This window comes from Siniperca chuatsi, linkage group LG15 (assembly GCF_020085105.1).
Source record: "Siniperca chuatsi isolate FFG_IHB_CAS linkage group LG15, ASM2008510v1, whole genome shotgun sequence".
Lineage (NCBI taxonomy): Eukaryota > Metazoa > Chordata > Actinopteri > Centrarchiformes > Sinipercidae > Siniperca > Siniperca chuatsi.
The window spans coordinates 15,873,993-15,897,741 of record NC_058056.1 but is presented as its reverse complement, the minus strand read 5'-3'; the positions used below and the strand labels follow the sequence as shown (position 1 = coordinate 15,897,741).

At 41.8% G+C, this 23,749-nt stretch overlaps 1 long non-coding RNA gene across 1 annotated transcript; it reads right to left on the bottom strand.

Annotated features, from left to right (window-relative positions):
• Positions 1-1,263: 1,263 nt before the first annotated feature.
• On the bottom strand, positions 1,264-22,791 carry LOC122862248. The gene is made up of 3 exons (XR_006374658.1): positions 22,561-22,791; positions 10,698-10,750; positions 1,264-1,760 (listed from the first exon to the last, which is right to left on the bottom strand). It is a non-coding gene; the product is annotated as an uncharacterized LOC122862248 (long non-coding RNA).
• Between the last annotated feature and the right edge of the window lie 958 nt (positions 22,792-23,749).

Sequence of the window (23,749 nt, the reverse complement as noted above, 5' to 3'; positions counted from 1 at the left end):
CTTAAGACACCCTTTGGAGCCATCTCTCATGTTATACAACTGGATACTGCACATCCCTTCCGTGTACTGCTAGTGGACATGGCTAGTGTGATGGATGGATTAAATGTCACCTATGCCCTGGGTGTTGTGTCAGTTTCTGTATGGGCGTTGTTGTGTATGCATTTGTGGTGTTTGTTTCCATCAGATGTTAATGTTGTGTCAGTCAGTCTTGCCGGTGCCTCTGCATCTCTTGTCCTGACGTGCTCTGCTGCATCCTGCGTCATTTGGCACCCTCTCAAGTCCCCTCCTCCTTTGCTACACACACACACACACACACACACACACGCACACACAAACACATCCACAATTAGCCAAGATAAGCTGGGATTCTGTGACTTCCTGCAGATTCCTCTTTAGATAAGGGAGAACAATTTAAAAGCCCTGCACAGACAGAGACATGAGTATAAAAGAGCCTCTCTGGAAGCCAAAGGAATAGAACTACACATACAAAAGCCAGAGCTGCCAAGCTCTTGTCTGTCGATGTGATGATTGGCCTCAGCAACATCCTGTCATACTATATTACTTTTGGTTTTTGCACACCTCAATAGCGATCTTTGCTGAAACTCATTTATCACATAGCAGAGGATGGACACCATCAGATCACAGGGGATGTTTCTGAAAGTGTGACAACATACTGTTTTGGAAAGGAGCAGACAGTGCTTATTTGAGTCTCTGCAATAGAAATGATCACTGTAGGAGAAGCCTATTGGAGGGTTTGCATTAAATCCTGACAAAACTCAGTGTATGTGATTATGAATGATTTGAAATTTGATCACATTGTTTGCCTCATCTAAACCTTTTTCTTTGACAATATCATTCCTTTTTGACAACTCACCTTAGCTATGCATATTTTTGAGAAAATAATCACACTGGGAGTTGTTCAGACCAGCCATATGATGGTAGTACTTTCTTTGAAGTTATCTCTCAATCAGGACAGTAAATCTGGCTATGAAAATGAATTTATATGGAAATTTGGCACAGGAAGCCTGACAAATTTGGATGCTTGTTGTGAGCTAGGTTTGATTTAAAGGTACAAGATCATTTATTTATCATTTTACAATACAAGTTTGTATAATGAAATCAAAGTTTGTAGTCCCTTCATGCTATACTTATAGAACATAATATAATTACATTCATATTAAAATAGGTTAACATAAAAAATTTAAATAAAACAATATATACAGTTATTTGCTTACACATAAATACAAAGCCTATGCGTATACACCCAGGAAATAATTCTGCAGCGCATTTTTTTAATTTGCATCTGGTGGAATGTAAACAGCAGATAGCCATGATAATATGCTATTTATCTTCACATAAAAAGTTCGACATTTGTGAGACACTGTCCATTCACTTTGCCTGCGTTTGTGCACCGAGCATCGATGTAAACACAGAGTCTTCCTCCTTTCATCTTGCTGGAGTCTTGCGCTCTGTCAGCTCGGAATACGGTCCGCCCGTCGAGTGCTTGATCCGGGATGTTGATGGAGCAGGTCTCTGTAAAGATGTATAACAGTATAGTATAGTATATAACAGAGTCCCATTTCGTCCAGGCCAGACATAAGCCAGGAGCAGCCTTACGTCCAAGCTGTGCCAGCATGGCTCTTGTCCCGGCTGTCGTTCCTCTCCTCCTGGGCGATCACAGCAGCCGCCGTGGTGCCTGCCTGGTCCGGTTGATCTGGCTCCAGGTCCGCTGCTCTTTAATCCAAACCCGGCTTCCTTCTCTGATGACAACAATGATGTATTACTGTTATAGGTAATACTTGTTTCAGCAATAAAGAAATGAAAAAAAAAAACATGAAAAACAAGAATGTAACTAGCGGAGTTTGAAGAAGCTACAGGCAGCAGCATCTGCATGCGCAGCCGTTTGAACAATTTTGCCTTAGCTCTTTAAATCAAATCTAATCAGACATCATTCAATGATGTTTTAGCAATAAAGCTGAAAAAATAACAGATTAAAACAAAAATGTAGCGAAGTTTGAAGAAGTTACCAGACGCTGCATCTACATGCGCAACCGTTGCCATAGCATACCTGTGTAAAGCAGCTATAATCAATATGATTATATTAACAATGGATCACATGGAGATCAACAAAGGAGAGTGAAAATTGGACTTACATTTATCAGCTGGACACAAACAAAACTCCAAATGAATGCTAATGGGGCTCAGCATCTGCTGGATGTGTAAATAGGCAACTGTTTGCTAATAAGCTGGCCATCTCGACTTTATAAGGAGATAAAATGTCTTATATTTTGTTTTGTGAAAATGCCATCCTGCATTTCAAAGCATCTGGGCAAGAATACAGAGATTGAATCTAAAAAGTTATGATTTTACATGGGGGTTAAGGACTACATTCCTCTTGTTTTGGAAACTTCTGCATATTGGAGTATTTTGTGTGTGGGTGTGCGTAGAGGACTAAGAAGTCCACACCTGAGATAATGGCTGGATGAGATAAAGCAATCAACTCATCTTAAAAAAAACAGAATTCAGTTAAGTACCTCTCTCTCAAAAGAACTTAAAGTAGCTCTGTTCCAGCGAAGGGGAGTCTGTCCCTCTAGTGTGCATATTACTGCATCTCATCTTGCTTATTGCTGCCTAGAGTGCTATGACAACAGAAGTGAGAACAGATTTAATCTCTCCAGCCTTGCTAATAATACTATGTTACGCACATGCACAAAGGGCTAATCATCTCTAGTACTAAGCGTTTTCTTACACATACACATTTTCCCTGAAGTTCTCAGAACTGTCAGGAGTAAAGAGATAAAGAATGGGCAGAAGGAAAAAAAAGTCAGCCGTGGTGTGAGAAGTGTCTGCCACCACAGCGTCATTAACACCCAGTGGTGCTGCAGTAAGGGAGGGAGAGCAGACCGGGGCCTCCAAGCACTAGGAGCGAAATTGCAAACCCAAGGTTCCTGATACAACCTGTTATTATTTTTGACACAAGCCATTTACAATCGCTATGAAGGTGGCAATGGAAAATGTAATATTGATTGTATGCCCTCAAGGCTTTGCTCCCCTGACTTCTAAACGTCACACGTCTCACATATGTTGGATGTGATGATATGTTTCTCTTTTTTCATTTTGTTATGTTTTCCCCACTTCCACAAATCCTATTTTAGGGGCTTTGTTGATAGTTTATTTGATGAGGTAATTACATGGGTAGATTGAGAGGGTAAGGTGATGTTTTGGGAGTCGAGAAAATAATAGAAAGCTGCGTAACTATGGCAGTGCAATATGATATCGCTCTGATGTGACAGGTGTTAATATACCCAATGGCAATCTGTATTTCATCTCTTTTTCATGAGGGTGCTTACTGAATTACTTCCAAATGACGTTTATGAAACATTAAGCGACTGTTGCACCATGGGATAGCAGTGGCTCAATCCAGAATTATTAAGATACACTCTAACATACAGTACAACAAAGACACACAGGGAGATTTTTCTTTTTTAACACAGACGTGTGATATCCTTGGACTCATTTAGCTGTGTTTGTACAGACATGTAGGCTCTGAGCTTCAAATGTAGGCATTAGAAAGGGAAGCTATTAAGCTTCTGAAACGCAGTGACAAACTAAACAAACTGCAGAACAACTGGGAAGATAGTTGGCCTTTGGAGTACCCTGTCTCTGTCTGTGACAGAAACCTGTCAAAACCAAAACAAACATGTTTAACAAGGACTGGAGACAATTGTGCAAGCCTGAGTGAGACGCAGCGGAAGTCTCAATATCTGGGGAGATTGCAGGGGTTATCTGCCAATGTGTTAATTACTCTAGGGCTTCTCTCTCTGGTAAGTGTGACAACTTTCCGCTTGTTTCTAAAATGAATGCATGACCTGCACAGCACCCCTCCATGTAGCAAACCACTGATTGCTGTGTTAAAAGCTATCTTTGTTAAAAGTGCTGTCTGAGAGCTCTTTTTCTCTGGTGGTAGGCGCTTTGGAACACATCGTTATGGACTTACATGATAATTTAGATGACCCTAAAAAGAAAATATAGCAAGGGCAAAACCTTTGTGTTGTCAAGTATTCTTCATATTTGATTTTGTACTTCACTGTTTAAAATCCTGCTTTTTTAAAAGCATTAAAAATTCCCAGTTAAACCTTTGATAGTGGAATTTTTAAACTATATTATCCCAATTAATACATCTCACAGAGGGAGACTAATCAAACTGTTGCTATCAGTTTTGGCATTAGAACATACAATATTGAGTCAGTTTTTGTTACCACTTTATTTGTCTCGTTTGCAGCACCTCTCATTCTCCCATGTACAGTTAGACCGACATGGTTTTATCTCTGTCATCACATTAGGTTGAGTGGAGGAAAATCACTCTTAATGACACAGAGATTACTGGCTTTGTGTTTTGGTTTACCAGTAAATGCCGGCCATGCCAATGGGATTTCCCCACATAAGCCTTCACTATCAGTTTACAATAACTGTTGCATTCTGCTGTTATCCACAAGGATATCAAAGCACAATACAACAAGTCTGTGCTGCTTCACTCGTGACATTGTCAAGCAATAGTCCTGAAAAAGACTGTATCCTGTAAAGGTGCACTGAGTGTTTTAACTGTCACAGAACAATGTATGAGGAAAAGCTAACATTGTTCACTGTTGACTAATTAGTCAACAATTACTTTCTGGCTTTAAAACCTAACTTCCTGTTGTACTCTAGAAGAACGCCTCCCCACCTCCACTATCCACTAAACCCTTCCAGTTGTGTGGCGGTAGTGTTGATATATCCTAAATCCAATAGCTTTTTTATTGGCGATGTTGTTTATCAATTAAGTAGCACAGTTGCATACCTATAGACTACACATTTTCCAGAACATTTCTCAAAATCAAGAACAAAGGACATGAATCCAGTGATAAAACTGTGAAAACCATTGACTGAATGTTAGCAAGCAGTGTCTTCCAGGTCACCGAACTAACCAGATGGTTTCAATCTAACCTGTTGCCGAATAGATCCCATCACGTGCAAGTGCATCTGCATCTGACCAGTGCTAGCTGGAGAAACATTAAAGCATAAATGAGTAACTATAAAATACGAGAAAAAAAATGCATTTGTTTTTGAACTTTAGCAACACATATTCAAATTCAAACTTTTATTGGTGAAAAAAAACTACCAATGGAGCCAAGTGGTGAAATTTCAAAGGTACCAAGTTAGAAAACTAGCTTGCATGCTTAAAATGTGTAGTGTTTGAATGAATGCAGAGCTGCACCACTGAGTGCAGAGAACTGTGAGAAGTGTATCCACGGCGACTCTGGTGTCTACCACGCAAGTAGCATCTAGTCAGCAGTAATTGGCACTCAGATACTCCCTTAGGCCACTCCCACGTACACACCGACTTTCCAGTTAGGCAGCCTATACAGGGGAATACAAATTGTTATCGCAAAACTGGTCACCAGTAAAAAAAAATAACGACAAGATTTTTCTTTTAAAAAGTCAACAGTAATGTAACTTTGCCAAAAATGACACCAGACATGATTAATGTTTCATTGGTCAATAGTCAGCGGTAATGTAAAGCATACATAAACTGTGTTTGACACGCTACATTATTATTTGATGGATATGATAATAATGAGAAAAAAAAACTATCACAAGAATGTTATAGTATAACTTCAGTACTCTCCAACACTGATTATTTGTGATAATTAGAGGTCACTGTAAAGTATGCCTTCGATCTGTAACTCTTTGGATGCTAAAAGAGATCGATTAAATTCATAGATTATTTAATGCCCCTTTAAAATGATTGAACTCTTACAAGGGCACACAAATGATTCATGCCACTCACTAAAATGAGGATGACTCTGCCTGTTGGGAATGAACGGCTTTTAAATATTGGAAGAACTGTTTGAAGAATTGCTTAATATTTAGACTTCCACTGCTTTCATGTGGCTGGGTTGATGTGAGGCTCAGCCCCTATTCTTTCTAGTATCCCTGTCCTCATCAGTGTCTCCACTGTCACAGATGATGTCTGTTTCACGGACACAGAGAATCACATTTGTGCCGAGGCTTCCCATGGCGAGTGGGCCAAGAAGTTTTGATGAAAACTCAAGAAAGGCTGTGAAAGAAGAGAAGATCAAATCAACGGCTGTATCGGCCCTAGTAAGTGCTGATCCCCCCTGAGAGAGCTTGTGGGATCACAATACTTCCCATAAAACAGCGGGAGCCCGGCCAGCCATCTGAAAGGGACCTGCCTCTCACTGAAGTGAGGGAGTACTGAACTGGAGAAGGGAAAGAGTGGAGGGAAAAGAAAGGTTTCTCGTATACACAGGTTGAATGAGGGTCTTAGTGGTCAAACCTATAGAATTTGAGCAGGAACGGTGGAGTGGGAGTTGGTATGTGGGGATTGAAGAAGAAGGGGGGCTTGTTGGTCATTATATGAAGCCTAAGTACAACACCAGCCCTTCATTCTCCCACTCCTGAAGGTTCACGTCCCTGCTGTGTTTACCACAGACCCCCTATGGATTCTCTTAAATCAGACAGAAATAAGAGGCAGGACTGTATACTCCCACTGCCTCACATTTACCTGAGGCTTACCCTATTGACCTCAACTCTGCATGTCTCTCAAAGAAACAAATTATATTCCTGATTAAGTTTGAATGTCTTTATAATAAAATGTTATATAAACATGTTGTTGACTAATTTTGGGAAAAAAAGAAAGCTGTTTATATGCTTCTTTTTACTGTGTATTACAAGGTTTAGTAAATTGCCCTACCAGAGGTGGGATATTTACCATGCCGTTTCACAGCACATTTTTACAGCCTCTTTTTAAGCAGTGTGTATTTGGGTTTTTAAAGAATGTAGTTATGGGCAAGAGGTAATTCCCTGCTCATTCCCTGCAGTGAGATAAAAACATCAGGTAAAAACATTGTCGCACAATGCAGTATTCTGAAACTTGCACTTAAAACCCAGAACTAAATGGAGAAAATGACTGAGCAAATGAATCATTTCAAGCTGTATAGCCGTTACCTGGTTGAAGGGACATATGAGTATGAATGCATGGAATAAATATGTCGCTGCTTTATGAAGTGTGAAATTGACCGATGCAAAGTCTCTCCCTGTGTTGCTCTGTCTGTTGCTCATTGTGGAGGTGACTCCACATTTATGGGCATTTACACCCCCGAATCTCGACAGTTTGGAAACCCAAATTTATGGGACCACTGGCACTTAAGTTTTTACTAGTAAAAATATTTCAGTAGTTGGTTCATTCTGATAAATTGTTATTTAGCCAGCTCCTTGGGGTTAAAGCAAAACCAAAATGCTGTTTTCCATCCAGATGATGGAATGGGATAATGATGAACACATTAACGAAGTGTCTGGGTTATTTACAGAGCTCATGCCTGTGTCCAGGGGTTGCAATTAAAATGGTGCATACACACAACCCTGAGTCTTAATGACCAAACAATCCCAGACACTTATTTCTATTTTATATGCTACAATACTAATTAATGAGCACAAGTTTTGCATTTGTTGTTTCCTGTATGAATAATGTCATAAAAGCATGTCTGTCAAAATACCCATTCAGTTGTGTATGTGCGTGTGTGTGAGTGTGTGTGTGTTGTATGCTTTCTTATTGCCCTGCTGTAATCTACAGACATTATCATGCTTGGTGCATCAGAATCCTGCGCATTTATTTGCCATTTTTCATAAATTAGGGCACACATTGCGATTGTTGTTAATTCCCTCATTTGGATCATGTTCATATTCATGTTATACTTGCTTTTTCCCCCTCCAAAAATCAAGTTTGTCATTCTCTTTACCATTTGTCCAGTTTCTATACCCTATTAAGAGCATGGTTGCCAAAGGCCAGTCACTTCATGGGTGACCTTTGATCCCAGAGTCCACTCTGGCTCATGGCCTTAGTGTGCAGCTGTGGTGAGAGTTGGCATTCCTCCCTTGTGGGTCAGGACACCATTAGTCTTCACTGTAAAGAATGCAACACCATTTGTAATGACTGAACAACTGACAATAACAATCTGCATGAGAAAAAGTAACCAATGACCTCTTTCTGTTTTTTTAAGGGGCAAAGCTTCAGTGGTCTGGAAAAATGAAAAATTTTCTTCATTCCCCACCAGTTAAATCTTCCCTTATTAATCTTAAAAGTTGCGTTATGCATTTTATGTCTCAAATTATGAAACAGATAAATTGTAGCAGAACAATTAAATGTCAAACAATGTGCATCTTTATGTGTGTAAATGCATCATTTATGGTAAATTTACATGATAAATGATTCTCAGTCTCAGAAAGACTTCCGATCTTTGTTGTTGTACTATGTAATGGGACTTTAATGGCTCTGATAGCCAAAACACATGTCCCAACTAAGCTGCTGCATGTAGGTTCAAGCTTGGTCAGTGTGACCAACACACATATGGCACCCTTCCTCCACATCGTCTGAGTCTTACTCCCTGGAGTAGAGCTGCAGTCCAAACCTTTTTTATCTAAGCTCTCATCTTTCTCGTTCTTTGCTCAAGTCCTTTTCTTTTTTTCTCTGTTTACTTCTAACTTCCTCAGTCTTTGCCTTGTATTGGGTGCAAAGAACCAGACTGATATACTGCTGTTTTCACCAAGCTCTTATGAGTGGTGGTGAAAAGACGAGAGACATCTCTAAGCCTTTTGGGACCCCTCAGCCACAAGTGTCTGCAGGGCTGTCTATGTTGGAGTCTGTTTTGTTAAAGTCTGGGAAAGAGAAAGACCTCATAGTTCCTCAAACCCTTTGAAATGCTGTTTTTGTGATCGATCCACAGACCAATTCAGTAAACCCAGAGGAGCAAACCCCTGCTCATATGCTCCAGGGAAGATCATTGTTTTTGAAGCTGATGGTATTTGCGTTTTATGCAGGCAAACTGAAATGTTTTGATTTGTCCTGGGCATCCATTGCTCCACAGGCTTTGAGATGAAGACGTTTGCTTACTCTGAACTCCTTGCCAATTTGTCTCACTGAGGGACAGGCAGTCTTACTGTTTTCCCTCTTGTCTTCCTCACCAATCCTCTATCTAAACTTGCCCCACATGCCCTCCACCCCTGTTAGCTCCTCTTCTCCTCTTTCCCCTTTCATCTTCATATAAACTTTCTATTATCTTCACTTTTTCTTTCCTTCTTTTCCCTCCTTTCAAACTTTTTCTGCATACACTTCTACCCTCCAAGTAAAGTGTAGCTTTCACAAATTTATCAGACCTGACGTTGAGAAAAAAACTTGGACCTCCTTTGCTATCAATGTCTAATGCTTGTTCCTGTCTTACCAGTGCAGATGGCTGTCAGACGCTGCAATCCCAAACACTGTGTTCAGCTGGGGTATGTCTTTGATCTCTTTTGACTAATAGTAATGGCTTGTTTTTGTCTGGGGGGATCTTGGCTAGTTATGTCAAACAGGGATTTCATCAGGGCACGCAATGTGTCTTTTTTTGTATTGTTTTACATACAGAAACTGGCTTAGTTGAGTGGTGAGAGGAAGAACTTTGTAGAGACAGTGACAGGATGCATGACCACTTTTTGTAGCTTATCAGTGATCAATGTTTGAGCTGCTAATCCCTTGTGCACTTACAATACTCAGTGACTGACTTGATGCATACACACAAGCCCGAGAACATTTCATTGTAGTTAGTCAGAGAGGGAGAGAGAGAGTGGGTAGATCTAGTGCACTTAACCATATACACTCTACTAGAGCAAAAAAAAAAAAAAAGTTAAATATTATACTTTTTCGAAAGTTGATCACACATTTTACTGTTGGCACTGCTTTTGGAGTGCTGTAGTTGCACACTACACTGACTTTGCCGTTGGCTCTTCCAAGCTATGAAAGCAAATGCACCTGTGATAAATACTGCCTGCTATTATCACTCATTGAATCAATTAATTAAATCTTCCTAAAACATTTATGGCTCTTGTTACCACACCGATCCCAGAACAGGGAGATGGATTACAGGTGCTTCCTGTAGGCAGAAGAAAATAAAAAAACAAGACTAATTAAAGAGGAGTGTGAGGTGTTTTCTTCCAGTACTCCACCCCTCATCCCTCCATTCTTCGTTCTTATCCTCCTCTTGGAGGCTCCCATACCAGTTTGTTCGCACACTTGACAGACACTTTTCCAGTTTAAAAGAGGCCACAGAGGGACTTTCCCATGTACAACCTCTCAGCAGCCAATGTGAGATGATAGTGTGGGGCGCGGTGAAAAAACCTAATTCATGCTAAGTTATTTCTCCATGAAGGGAGCGGAGAAACAGCTGACGGGGACATGTTTAGACAGTTGCGCTTCGGCAGGGCATTCCTCACCCTCTACCAACGTGCACACATATCCACACAAATTTGCACATATGCTGTCATCCTTTTGGATACCAACACACACATTTAAACAAATATACAGACACAAAATATTGGGCAGGGCTCTTGACTCATCCATTACCCCCCACAAACGTACACACACACATACTGAGTGACATTCCATTTCCTCTGCCAACATGCCAAAGCTCTCAGCTTTGCACACACACACACACACACACACACACACACACATACACACACACACACACCAAGACTACCATACAAACACATGTGAGCTTGATTAGAAAGCTGTGGTTGGTTGACAAATGGCACTGTGTTCATATTTTGCCTCTGGCATGGCGGTGGTAATGATTCCATAATTGTCCTGAGCGCTCAACACTCACTTCCAATCAGCATCCAGAACAGCTCTGCAGCTGGCTACCCACGCCTCTGGAACCTGTGAAGACACACACACACACATAAAAAGATTCAGTTGCAACTGTGGTTAAAGAGAGTCATGAGAAGAATGCTGTTCTTTGCAGTGTGTTCATAGCTCTGATCTTTTGCTCAGGCATTTGCTATGTGATGGTATCTGTTATTACACCTAGAAAAATGTTGCTGAGGGTGAAGGGGGTCTGATATATTGAACAAGGCAGTTGTGTGCCATCGCACTCATGCCTGTAGACTAGATGAGAATAGCTGGGAAAGATAGGGATTGATGAAGTTTGCTGTGTTTATGTTGGTAACTTGTGATTCCCACTTTGGCACACTTGAACATATAATCAAGTGACATTGGCTATGTTATCCTTGGAATAGACTTGGACTCAGGTTGCTTTGAGCCTGAATGTGGGCAGTATACGCTTTCTATCCCTGTTGCATGTGTTGAACGTCCGTAACTCACGTTACATGTACAATCTGTTCCACATGTATGGCAAGGAGCTTATCTGGGTCACAGTGAGGAGACTGGTGCAGAACTCCCCGCACTTAAAGGGTCAAACAAGCAATCCATTTGCCATGACTGCCTGTGCAGAATCTCCCCCATAGGGCTATTACTTTGGATAGTGGGGTTAGAGATTCTCCTAGAAAGATTCATCCCTGTACCCCATGCAGACTTTAATTAGTGATGAATTAAGCCTCTGGTCTCGGCTTGCTGGAACATGGTCCCTCTTGAAGGTTAGCTCTGCTCGAATACTTTAGGACTGACCTCTCTGAAAGGCTGCCAAGAATGTCAGAAATCCTAGTTGCGTGGGAGCGCCTTGCCTAGTTCCTCCTGGGTTGGTTGGTTGCCTCCTCCACTCTGTGTTTCTGCTATTAGCAGTGCCCTCTGCAGGATGCCTGGACCGCATGTGATGATGTAAGCACATTTCTCCTGTGCTGTGCAACTGCCTGTGGCTATGAAGCGATGCAGGGTAGACGGTCTTTTAACTCTCTCTCTCTCGCTCTTTCTCTCTCTCTCATCTTTTCCCTCTTGCTGCACATACAGAACCGCTGATTGCTTGGATCTTTATAAGGTTAAGAGTTATAAAAGCTACATCAGGCGTTGTCACTGTGAAAGCTGATACATCTATAAAACACTGCTCACTTACGGTGAAGATGTTGTGTCACAGAAAGACATTCCAACCAGCCTGTATGTGTTATTTTTAACGCTTTAAGCAGTAGGAAGCTGGCCTACAGTGAGCCAAAAAAATTGACAGCACATGTCACAGTGATACCGAATGTACAGATTCGCTGCGCTTCGCTTCGCTAATTGGACACGTTCGATGTGCCCCCCTTCCCAATAGCCAACCTCTTCTTTGCTATTTGTTCTTAAGTCTGGTAGCAGCCTTTGACAAATCAACACAGTGTGTTCCCCTCTAAAGCCAGTCTCTTCTGGAGGAGAGGGGAGTCAAAAGTGGAATTATTTTAAAATTCAAAACGTTCCTGACACCAACAAAAGCTTCACCCGTTCAACTTACTTAGAGGCAATCATGGGTTGATGTCCAAATTTAAGTTATTGATTTGAGTTGCAATATCGATCTATGTGACTTTAACTGAAAGTGGAGGAACACAAACACTGTCTCAGTCTCAAGTGAAAGGATTGGTAGTTGTCACATAGACAAGGGGGTGTTTGATTTCCCAGACACAGATTAAGCTTAGTTGAAGAGTAATATGTTATATTCAATGGAGGCTCTCCATCACAGGGAATATAGGCCAGGATTTAGTTTAATCTGTGCTTAACCTGTGGAAATGTTATGGTCAGTATGCTTTGTAGATGTTCACATTGTATTTGTGTATGACTTCAAAACTGAAGTTTATTGACAGCTTTTTTGTTAGATTGGATAGATCATTTACTAGATGACTGCAGGGATTGTTAAATAGATTATTCTATTGGTAAACATTTAGTTGTGTACTGTGGGCTTGCAATGGAGGGGATAGTGGATATTTTTTCACCTGTTAATAAGTGAGAGGATGTAGGTGTGTATTTGCGTGTGTGTGTGTGATAGCTTTGAGTGTCTCAGATATCTTTTCTCTCTTTAGCCTGCACTTTCTCCTGTTTTTTTTTTATTTTGCTCTTTTTTTCCTCTCTCACTTCCATTACCTTCCTCTTTCCCATTTCTCACCTCTTCCTCATATCTTTCCAATTTATTTTGTCAGCTCTCTCTCCTTTCCCATTTCTACTACTCTTCCCACTTTTTCTTCACTCCTCCTTTTCCCTCCCTCTCCCTTTCTTTTCTTCCACCGACCCCCTCGCCTCTCACCCTCCTTTGGAACAGGGAATTCTGGGTTGGGCGACAGCAGCAGCTGCAGAAGGAGCAGCTGCTCTATGTGTGTGTGTGTGTGTGTGTGTGTGTACGTGTGTGTGGGTGTACATGCCACAGCTTGTCCCCTCCACCAGGCTGCTTGGGCAGGGTTCGTCCCAGCAGGGTACCACAACCCTGCCAACACCCCACCAACCAACCAGGCGCATGTGTGCTGATACACACAAATCACAAACACACGTGCACAAACACCACTTACAGACATAAGAACCATATGCACAGCCATACACAAGACAATTTCACACACACATTCATATTCAAATACACTCCTATTCAATGAGAAAACCAATGAATCACTCTGTTATGAGCCTCAGTGAAATGTATGGAAATATACGCTCACAACTTCTATGAGTCACCCATCCCCTTATGGGGTTTGTGACAGACAGAATGCAATATAGAAATATTCTGTGTACGATGTAAAGGGATGAAGAATGAGGCAGGTGTTTTTTTATGAAAAAACAAAACACAGCAGTTTTTAACCGCTCGCTCTGGAGTCCTTTCACACTACAGGCTCCAAGGTTTAATGCTCAGGGCAATGTTAAGCTGAACTCTCTCTATGTCTGAAGGTGAAGGGGGATCATCAAATTTCATAGTCAATGGATAGTCCTCAGAGGCTTTCATCTTGTACAGAGGCGATTTCCATTTGCCCCCTCCCTACACGAGTGCACAAACCACCACCCCCCTCCCCTCCCACACATCATATTATAGGCATTTTTAAAGCATTCTCAAGTTGCTGTTGTCTTTGTATGGCTGCTCTAATGAGAGATAGTGCTTAAGGCGATGATATTTCACAGGTAAACAAACAAAGCTATAGGTTAATGTTTGCTTTAGATGGCTGCTATGCTGTCTATATTAGAGGCCTGGTTGGATATGACTTCAGGAGGGGTGAAGGAAGGTATGAAAACCAGAGAAAAATAAAGCAAGCAAGAAAGAAAGAAATTAATGACAGCAAGACAGACACAGACAGAAAGCAAGAAGGGTTGCGAGAAGAGAGAGATTGGTGCTATCATCCAGTTAGCGGGTGGTGCTTAGGGAATACTGTCCTGTCATCGGAGTCAGCCATGCAGAAGGGGAAGCAAGCTCTTCTATTGTACCTTGGTGTCTGTCTGCGTCTGTGCAGCACCATCTTATTGCTTTGTCACTGCTTACTTCGTCTGACCACACTTCCCCACACTCCCGGCACCCTCAGCCTATTTTTTTCTTTTTTAACTCTCTCACTCTTTTCATTTATCCCTCATATATCTCTTCTCTTTTCCGATTTCCTACCCTATGTGAAGAACATCCATCTCCCATTCCTCCACTTCATTTATTTTTTTCCTTCCTCTCCTAGAAACCCGACCCTCACATACCCCAGTTAATTTTCCCGACTTTCCATCTTTCTCTCTCCTTCTCGCCATGCTCCAATGCTCATGTGGGAACTCCGGTATTATGCCTGTGGTTTTGTATCCTTGGCCTGGGGGTCAGTTCTTAGGACCAGAGGGGTGCTGCTCCTCTTGCCTCTGCAAACTGGGGGTATTGGGCAGTGTGCTGGACTGGAAGGATGAACAGCTGGAGGGTTGGAGGCCAGTGGGGGCCAGCAGAGGGCACAGAGGTCACAGCCATTCAAAACCTTGGCTCCCAACTCAAAGGTACGGGGTGAAAGAGGATCACGCTTCTGGAGCAGAAAAAGAGCTCTTGTTTCCCCCGTGGCTCACAAAGGACACAGCCATGCAGCCAGCCAAGCAGGGTCTCCCAAACAACAACCCTATCATTCTCTTGTCATGTGATTATATTTTCTGTGTCTCTATGCACGGCAACAGGAATTATTACATTTGTAGTGCAGCATAGCAATAATATATGGTGTTTATTTTTAATAAACCAAGCTGTGTCTGTGCACATCTCCGAAACCGTTGCCAGTGATATATAATACTTGGCTGTGGAGTGCTCATCTTTCACATTTATGATGCTCATATAGGTAGGGGAAGAAGTCAATAACTTTCAGGGTCTAGTGCAGAGCCACTAAGCGATTCCCTGGTCTTGTGGTATTGAAAAAGCAACTTTTTTTGATTAGTAAACAGTGGAACATGCCCTTCAGGGTACTTCCCAGGACTGGGAGGGACGTAAAGGTTAATCTTCAGTTTATTGCCACCAGCAGTCAGACTGATAGTATCTTTTAAAATTCCTTGTCAGGCGCTATTGATCCATGACGTCAGAAGCCCCCAGACATGACATTTCTTGTTTCCCATGCTGCCTGGACCATTACATGACTATCTATGTTCACTATTCAAGAGGACCCTCAGCCTCATCCAGTGGCACCTGGCTAAATACTCCACAACATGGCTAATAAACTAGCTTCTTTGGGTTTTGAATAGTGGTGTAATGTTGGTGTCAGCTTAAATCTTCTGTTTACATTTAATTTTACTCTGCCTAATTCACCTTTCTAGAAAACAATAGCAGCCAAGTCCGTGATTGGAGTGATAAGACATCCTTCCCCATTGCAATGAGCCATTGCTCTGAATTATTGGGCCTATTAATCTGAGTATGTATTTTATTTGAGGAAGACAATAGGGTCAGTGATCAGTCTGGCGAATGCTCTTCTTCTCCTGCTCTCCACTCTGTGTCTTCTTTAGATGCTGGCCCGTGATGGGAAATCTATATGGTGCGAGAGGCCAATTTAAGTGGCTCCAACAGTGTTTGTTTGAAGAGTGAGCAGCCAGGATAAACACAGTGAATAACGCCTCCACTCTCTAAATGATTTCAGCGTGAGGAGAAGTGAGAGGATGGTATTTTTCATCAGCTTTTTTCCAGAGACCTGTGTGATGTAGGGGAGAGAGAAGCCCAAGGAAGTGTCCCTCTGTTGCTTGCTGCTTGAGGCTTTTGCTGTTTACTAAAGTTATCCATGTATTTGTACCTGAGTGTCGGTGAGTGTCAAAGCCTGCGTGTACAACCTTGTGCACTACCCAATCGCTGCTTTTTTTTAGGGTCTGTCCAACAAGCAAAAACAATCCCAGACCCTTTGTTTTTGTTTACTGTGTGCAATTTGAACAAAATTCCCCTTTTAGGCCTTTTCTAGTCAACCTACAGTACTTCTGAGCCTGCAACTCATTCCTATTTAAGATATGGTGTATCAGGCTTAGTGGGCTGCAATTAATTCACTGCCTCCAGGGCCTCTCTGGCTTTGTATGAAGGGTCAGACTGGGTCAGGCCAGATTTTTTTCTGTGAGTAAGCAGCACTAGGTTTGTGTTGGATCAGATGAGACTGGGCTAATTCTCTCCAGCAGCTGGTCCTTTTCACTCACTGTTTACCCTCCAATGCAAAGTCTTCTGCTTTGCTCTGCCTGCCGATAAAGAAATCTCTTTACACTTCAACTGACCAAATTTAACAATCCTCTTAATTAAAAGCAGAACTGATGCTTTCTTTTTTCAGGGTGTATTGATTCAGTTGGGGGCATTTGGTCTGAAGTAAGCAAACGCTCTAGATTGGATTGGGTTGAATCTAAATTGAGTTGTGTCATGTATCTTCTAGCCAAGCCACTTCTTTTGGTTTCTAAGCCCCATCATTATATCTGGTGTCCCTTTCGCCTCCCCCCTCATTGGCAGATTTAGCTGAAGCTGAGCAGCTTCTCTGGTCATTTGGTTACTTGCTTGGTGGGTCAGCCAGTTCTCTGTGCTTTCTGTGGCCACCACTTCTGCATCTGGGAGTTGTTTGCTGAATGCTGTGTCATCAGAGCTTTGCTGTCTTGCCCCAGAGCAAGCTAAGTCTAAACACAGCACTTTGTGGCTGAAAGGCCATCTGTCACGGGGAGGGAATCCAGCTTCTCCTCCAAAAAGCATAAACAGGGGCGGGCTGTTAAGCCATGGCGCAGCTCACTGTCATGGAAATGCCCCATCTGAGTGAGGCTCAAGCCCTAATCCTGCACCCTCCCATCTTCGCAGCTGCTTTTTAGTTCTCCGTGGCTGCCTGTGCATACTCACTGCCTGTTTAGTCGAGAGAGAGGGGCCTTATGAATAACATTCAACTAGAGATGGCTGGTCGGCTTGTTAGCTGGTGGTTTACAATCATGTGTATTCACGCTAAGCTTGTCATCACACATACCCTACCTGACTTAATGGGTTTACCCACAGATAGATAAGTGATGTATCTAAATGTATATACGAAAATGTATGTGATGATATCCCCAGTCAGGATCACCTTTTCAATTATTACATGTACAGGTGCAAATTTAGAAGACATGGCTACATCCTTTTACAATCCAAGGGCTTGACGTCAACCTGTTTGTGGTAAACGTACTCATTTCAATTAAATGTATTCTATACTTTGTGTATAAATATAATATAAGTGTATTTTATCATAACAGATAAAAATCATCATGTATTTTGTCAAAATGCTGTTTGAGACTTTTTTATTTAATTCAATTTTTTAAATAAAATCTAGACAATCTATAGCCCTAGGATAGCAGGTCTGACTGTTTATGATAAGTCACCTTCTTTTCTCTCAACCCAATCCTCCCTTTATCAACCACAGGACAAGTGTCGCCTGAGCCCCAAAACAGCTACTGAGGAGGGGCAGCTGAGAGAGGGACTGGGAGAGAAGATCCTGACATTTCATATGTGATTGCAGAGATTTACGTGAGGTAATTATTGCGGCTGTGTCCGCCAACCCAGAGAAGATCAATTCTTTCAATCAATTCCACTTTTAAGAGCATTGGCCAGATTACCAGGGCTGAGGGCCGATGTGGACGAGGGGGCCCATAATACTCTTAATAGGTCACTAAAATGTATGTTAGAACCTCTGGTTGTAGCCAATGGAGGATTCCTCTGAGAACAGCCATTTTGCCCTCCCATTCTCGCCTACTTTCCTTTCTCTCTCTCATTGCTCCCCCTTCTTCTCTCGCTGCCCCTTAGTTCCAAAATAAATGATTTGCTAAGATTCCCCATTATTGAAAAATTTAGAGGGCAATACTTGTCTTTAGTAACTTTATTGGCATGTTTGCAAACAATCAATAAATTATTTTACAATTCATTTTAAATCAATAACAGCACAGATCCAATTTTCTATTCTTTTGGTCAAGGCCAGATAATGGACTTGTGTATGATATGAAACAAAAATGCAATGCCTGTGTCCAGTTATCCTTAAGTAATTTGTATTAACCCTTTTATTGAATAACAGAATTACCCTGAATAGTTCTCTGGAGGGATATCTGTTTTCCATTAGTTCTGACTGTCTGGGGGTTTAAAAGTCAAAGTGCAGGGGTTACTGAGGAAAACTTATTTTAATTATTTTTCAAAATGTCCACTGAATATCCATCTGAGAATGGAACAAAAACATTTTAGAAAATCACCTTAATTGTTCAGAGCTTTGTGCATTGACATGAAGGGGGAGGAGTGTGTATGTGTGTGTATGAGGTGGGGATTTTGCCACATAGTCCGGTCTCTGTGGCTTGCATCAGATAAGGGTGAGGAGTAGTGACAGGATAGATGGGAGAGCTAGCCTAAACCCAGCCAGTGTTTATTTAGACATAGCAGCAGGCTGGAAAGTCAACAGTGGGAAGGACAGCAAATGCACACCAGCACCAGAGCAACCTGAGACCAGAGACCTAAGCTGGTATCGAGCATCTCAGAAAGGGATTTCTGGCCTGAGATCAGCTTTGTGTGTCACTTCACTGGGACTGAACCTGCAGGGAATTGGAACTGATTACTAATCTCAGATATGCAGCGCTACTCTGAAAGACTTGGTAAACACAGACCCTGACCATGGTAGCCTGTCCAGTATTTCTAGCACTCACTGGGGAGGAAGGTCACTGGAGCCCTGTCAACAGTGGAAGCTACAATTCACCTCAAGCCTTGTGCATGTAACAAAAGAAGGAAAGAAAATACAGCTAAGGGGGTGAACACATGAACCACCCCCTCTACCCCCCACCCCCCATCCATAAGTGTTCTGGCATTTGAGTTCAACTACATTTATAATTGATACTATTATAAATCTGTGAGGGGTAACCGCCAGTGCCTTTAATAACGTTTTTTTATTGTTATTTTCTGTTAAATCCAGTATTAGTGTCTGAACTCATTAACCACCCCTGCTTTGGATGTAGAAAACAATGAAACATAATTATGTGTGGGAATTTTCTGTAAAACGCTAAATGAGCATTTCATTCATCTCTCAACAGCATTTAGCCTTTACCGTACCACCATACAATTAACTGGATCAGGATTTAGTGCCTGGCCTGAATGCTGCCAAGAGCACTTCCTTTAGCAGCGGTTATACTTTCAGACATGTTAATCACAGATCCTGATGACTCTGCCATACATTTGGTATAGGACTTCTGTCTGGATACTGCTCTGCATGGCTGTAAATAACTTCTGAGGCTTTCTGGTGATTTTCTGGAAAGTTCCAGTGATCATGGAGCTGGCTGCCAGCGGTGCCAAGTTGGAACCACCTTTAGAAAGGCCCCTCTCCTCTTTTCCCTTGCCACATGAAGGTGGGTATTTTTGAACATGTTTTTTTCTCATGGTTGATTATATATGAGTCAGGATGCTGATGATTTTTCTGTGCATTAGATTCCTTTTTTTATTCCTTTTTATTTTTACCCCCTCTCTGCCCCTCCACAGTCACCGGTGCATACCTCTGAGACATCTGCAGAAAGGTTGGCATTAGCATGTGAAAGGGTTCATGCAGACAATGCTATGCATTATGTATTCACAGCATTTGTATGAAATGCAGCCGCTGTCATTCTTGCTAGCCTGTAATCTACTGGCAATATTTCAGGCAGAGCAGGGAGAACAATCTAAAGAAGACACATAGGCTACTACTACACCTACTATACCATACGTGGCGTACATGAAAAACTCATCTTGTCCTCCATCCCAAGAAACATCAAATGCAAAGAAGTGTCGGATCTGTCAGAAGTGGCTGAGCCAACTGTCTGGTACAAAGACACTCTACCAAGTGGCCTGTGTTAATGAGGAGGAGGTTGTTTTTCTTCTTACCCAGAGGCAACACAGGCAAGCAGTAAACAGAGCATTTGATCCCTGAGACTTGTTGTGTAGTTGTCACTTTACAAAATCTGCCACACATTTTTCAGCACCATCCCCTATATGAGCGTGCGTAAATCCTGGATTCTTAGGAGATCTACGATGAATGACAAGACACAAAAGGCTCTCTTTGTGCGACAAACAGTGGATATTATTGGAAAAGTTTCAAACACTTAAAAGATTTTTCATCTTCTCATGACATTACTGAATAAAGACCTTATACTGCTCCTCCATTTAGCAAATATCTGACATATCTCCAGGCGCAAACTTGGACAGCACAGTTTAAAGTTATATATAGGTGCATATATCATTCTATTAGGATATTTATTGCTGTTGGATTGCCTAAACATTGGCACCAGCTTGTTATCTGAAGTGACTCTTCATAAAGCATATGATTAATGAGCTGTTTATATACTGTCACTGGGCTCGCTTGTACAGTTTACACTTCCCACTTGGTTATGGCATATCATATAAAATAATTGGCAATAACAAACAAAATATCCTTTGTGGTCATAGCTGAACATTCTGAATCGTCCAGAGAATCACATGGTTGACTCAATACAGTTTTGCAGATGGTTACACAGTCTTAAAGTCCCTGAGCTTGTCCGTGTGCTCTGGCTTACTGTCATCAACCCATCACGCGTCACTGTAAACTTAGCTTTCAGTGGCGGTAATGGCCATGGGCTGCCACAGCTGCTGCTGCTTGAGCTGAGCAATAGCGGTGTTTACCCAGACACAGACAGAGACAGGGTGGGCCGAAGTGAAGCACACAACCCCAAATTGCCATCTAGTTTTGTGCCTTATCCCATTCTGTGATGCTCACAGAGTTTATCTGTTGCACCAGCTATGGACTCCAAATAGATCTGTCAGCCCTTGCTCCACTTCTTTCATTGTGTCTCTCTTTCTGTGCCTTTTCAGTTTGAAGCATTTTCTTCTTTGAAGCAATGATGGATGGTTTTGTGCCCTTGGATTTTAGTGTCACAGCTAAATGTGTGTTTGCATGGCTATTAGTGAGGCCCACTGAGGGATGAATTGCACATTCTCCTGACCCCTACACAGTCAGTGACAGAGCACTCTCTTTCTATCTATTTCTCTCTCTCTCTCTCTCTCTCTCTCTCTCTCTCTCTATCTATCTATCTATCTATCTATCTATCTCTCTCTCTCTCTCTCTCTCTCTCTCTATATATATATATATATATATATATATATATATATCACCCTGTTATGTGGTTTAAATTGTTCTAAGCTAACCATCATGTTATTGACAGCTTTCCATTTTTGCATGCGATTTGTGTTTACACAGGACTGAAAACACCACAGAATGCATCATCAAGGCAAAACTATAATTACAAGCTGTGTGTTGATTGTAATTTAAAGTGATAAACTTTGTGAAGTGCCAAACAGAAAAAGCGACAGTTTTATCGTGGATGCTTAGTGGGCTGAACATCCATGGGAGACACATGGCGTGCAGGTCTAATGTCTCCTAGGACCCCCTTCCCAGCCCTCATTACCAGAGAGCTCCTTAATGACAACGTCAATATTGATCACAGCTCAGCAAAGCACTGGAGGACCATGTGGTTAGTGGGCCAAGCAGGGGGAGGACATCAAATGATTTTCTTTTTTTTAAACTTCCCTCATCCCTCATTCATTCCATTTTGCATATTGGAGAAAAGCACAGACTCAGCAGTATTCAGTTCTTATCTTCCTGTGCTTCCATCTCTTTCAAATTCTTTCCAATCGCTTCCCTCCTGTCGTGTTGCGCACTAGTTTTGCCATCTTTACTGACTGAGATGGTTCAGCATGGGTGTGAACGAGCCCTGTTTTGTCAGCCTGGTGCCTATGTAATCTTTAGTCAGCGGATAATTGCACAGTAGTGTGGAGTAAACATGGGCTAGAGAAACGAAGAGAGAGAATAGTTCAGTATATAATCTGTTAGGAGGAAAGTGTCCCATATAGAAGCAAGCCAAACTGATAAAATTACTTTGCATGTAGCTCTGCAGTAAACAGGTTTTCCTGTTGACATGCACATAAGTCCACAAATGTGCTACCACTCGCACCAAAGATAATGCACCTGCGTGTTGATCAACAAGTATTGATTATCTCTCTTGCTAATTGCGCCCAAGTTAATTACTGGCAATTAAAATCATGAATGATACACTGCACAGATGCAGCCAACATTGCGATGGGGACACTCACATATGTAAATATGCATGCATTCCAATAACACCTACACTACTCAAGCCGATAAAAACACTCTCACATATACAGAAATAATTAAATTTCAAGCCCCCGACATTGTAACATCAAACTGTGTGAACTTGCAGTGCCAGTCAGATAATTTGATTCACATCAATTTGAGCACACCCCGCTACAGCTGAGGTTAAGAGACAATGACAAAGAGGGAAAGAACAAAGGAAAGGGGTGACTTTACTTAATTCCTGGGAAAACATGGTTTTACCTGAAGCTATCTGGTGCCTGGCTCTTCTCCTCCAAAGCCTCACTGCTGGGCAGATAAGCTCTGCTGCCTTCCCAAGCCCAGGTCGCATTCCTTTTGATCAAGCCTGAAGTTCAGCCGAACGTGGCTTTCACCTTTTAGCCCCACTGTCCTTAAGCTGGTTGGTGGTTGCCCCTGCTCCCATACTGCAACAACAAGAGGAAATGAAGGAAGTTTTGTCGACTGGCACCTTATCTGGTCAGGGTCAGTGCAGTGATCCCCGCAAATTAGCCCCGGACCTAACTGAGTGTGCGTGTCTGCTTCCCTGCTGCTCAACAGCCTCAGAGTTGACAAAACGGTCAGGATTTTGTGGTCAAACATCAAAGCCATCAGATGAAGAGTGAAGATGTTTATTCACTTACAACATATGCTTGCAGTGGGTTAGACAATTAAAATGTTTGGAGCAGGAATGCAGTAAACCATTAAAGTTCATGAACTCAAGGATCTGTGGATTCTGCGATTTGAAATCGTTTTTTTCCTTAAACAAGACTTATGATTCACTGCCTAAGCACTGTATATTATGTATAACTACTGTGCATAGGAAATGGTTTAATGTCTGAGGTTTCCAGGATTGCATAATTTGTCACTTTGCCATGCAGTTAACAATAAAGTCAAAACTCCATGTTCAGACGGGATTCAGTGGCTCAGAAATGGTTCAAAAATGTACTTATTTCTTACACGGCATCAGACCAAGGAAATACAATATAGGCTGTGGCAATATGAATGTCTGTCACAGAATTCCTTTTAATGTATCTATAGGTTCAAAAAGCTTCTAAGTGCAGGGCCCATGAATCTGCATTCCACAGCTTGTAAATGACACTGGTGCTGCTTGGGAAATTGGATTCATTACTCCTACCACTGATAGAACGATTACCCCATGACTGATACTCGTCCCGACTCCTTCATTCCTTTTCTCTTTGATGCCCAACATTTCTCTTTGTTCTCTCTGTTACTCTCTTTTACTCTACTTCCTTAATGTGATTTTGTCCCAAAACACAAGTGATAAACACATAGATTTTACAAAAAGTAATGTTTGCTTTTACAGATCCCCACTTTCAATGCCTTTTTCTGTTTTCCTTTTTCACTGTTTTTCTCCCTCCACAGATTGGATGATACATTCAGAGTGAGAAAGAATTTTATTTTGCCGCTGTTG